This window comes from Pollicipes pollicipes, unplaced genomic scaffold, assembly GCF_011947565.3.
Source record: "Pollicipes pollicipes isolate AB1234 unplaced genomic scaffold, Ppol_2.1 Scaffold_4881;HRSCAF=5763_pilon_pilon_pilon, whole genome shotgun sequence".
NCBI lineage: Eukaryota > Metazoa > Arthropoda > Thecostraca > Pollicipedomorpha > Pollicipedidae > Pollicipes > Pollicipes pollicipes.
In genome coordinates, this window is record NW_023596576.1 from 29,940,221 (window position 1) to 29,941,858 (window position 1,638).

A 1,638-nucleotide genomic window follows, 5' to 3' on the forward strand; every position below is an offset into this window, starting at 1 on the left:
CACGCGGCTTGGCGCGTCGCAATCCATTCGTGAGTTGGTTACATTTCCAAACGGCGCAGCGGAACATTTTGAAACACTGCCGTAATTCGCTGCGCTACAGTACCACAACTCCTCCCTTCTTGGCAAAAACTAGCTTAACGGTACATGCTATCAGTCCAGGCGAACTGGCCGGCGCTGGTTGCGCACCGGACGAGCAGGCGGCGAAACTAGATCGGCTGTTTCCGTCGTTCGTGCGCCAGTGGACTGTGAGAGGCTGGTTTCAGCTTTCGCGAATGAAGCGCACGTCGCTGGCTGGTTGACAGCTTCCGCGGACGGACCGAACGTCGCTGGCTTGCTGTCAGTCGGCTGTGGTGCTGTCACGTTCCTGGGCGCAGCCACGAACGGCTGTGAGGTTAGGCTACCAGGTGCGAAGTGCTTCTCTGTTTCGGGCAGTCCATCCCCCCCCCCCCAGACGTATAACGGGGACGGATGTGATCAAAGTGACGACGGAACTGACGGCCATCTTGCAACAGAACCTGGCAAGATGGTCCGCAGACATCTAGCACGGTTCCTGGGAGCCACTTATAGGCCGAGCCAGTCACTTCTGTGATGAAGACTGGGTCTCCCGTACGGAACGATCTGTTGACAGAACCACCCGCTGTGCTGCTGCGGTGCTGCCTCTCCTCCGACGGGTGGAGCTGCGTCAGGTGCGTTCTTGGAGCGCGTTTGAACAGCATCTCTGCTGGGGCTTTTCCTATTGCTGTATGTGGCGTATTTCTGTGATGGAACAACATCCTCTGGAGCTTCGCGAGCAGAGGGGCGAGGCGTTGCTTCTTGATTCCGGTTTTCACGAGCTTCACCATGTTTTTCGCTTGACCATTAGACGCAGGGTGAAGGGGAGGGTGAAGACATGGCGGATGCCGTTGGTGCTTGTGAAGTCGCTTAGCTCTTTTCTGGTGAAGCAGCCACCGTCGTCACTCACGATTACTGTGGGGATCCCATGCGTGGCGAAGGTAATCCGTGGGTGGTCCACGGTCGTTCTTGTGCTAACGTCGTGGGTTATCCAGACGTCTGGCCATTTGCTGTACACACCCATCACGATCAGGAGCATTTTGCCTTCTACAGGGCCAGCGTAGTCAACATGTACTCTGTCCCACGGAGCGTCTGGGTTCCTCCATGGTTGAGAGGGCACTTTAGGCGCTGCTTTCTGGTGTAGCTGGCATGCATCACATACTTTGGTGAGCTCGGCCATGTTTGAGTCCATCCCAGGCCACCAGATCTGACTGCGGGCACGACATTTCATAGATCAAATGCCGGAATGCCCTTCATGAAGGAGCTTGAGTGCTCTTTGGCGGCACCGTGGTGGCATCACCACTCAGCATCCCCAGAGCAAGCAACCGCCCTGGATACTCAGTCCGGCATTTCGGCACTGGCACGGGAAGAGAGCTGGCGACACCTCTGACGGCTTGGGCCATCCGTACCGGGTGTAGTGCAGAACTTCAGAGGGAACGGCATCTCTCCTGGTTCATTCTCGAACAGCGTCCATAGTTACCAGTCCATCAACAGCTTTAAGCACCTGAATGACTTCCACGAGCGTAGCTACTGCAGACTCTGCCACCGTTTCAGAGGTTGGCAGGCGGCTGGGGGCGTCGGCTGCTG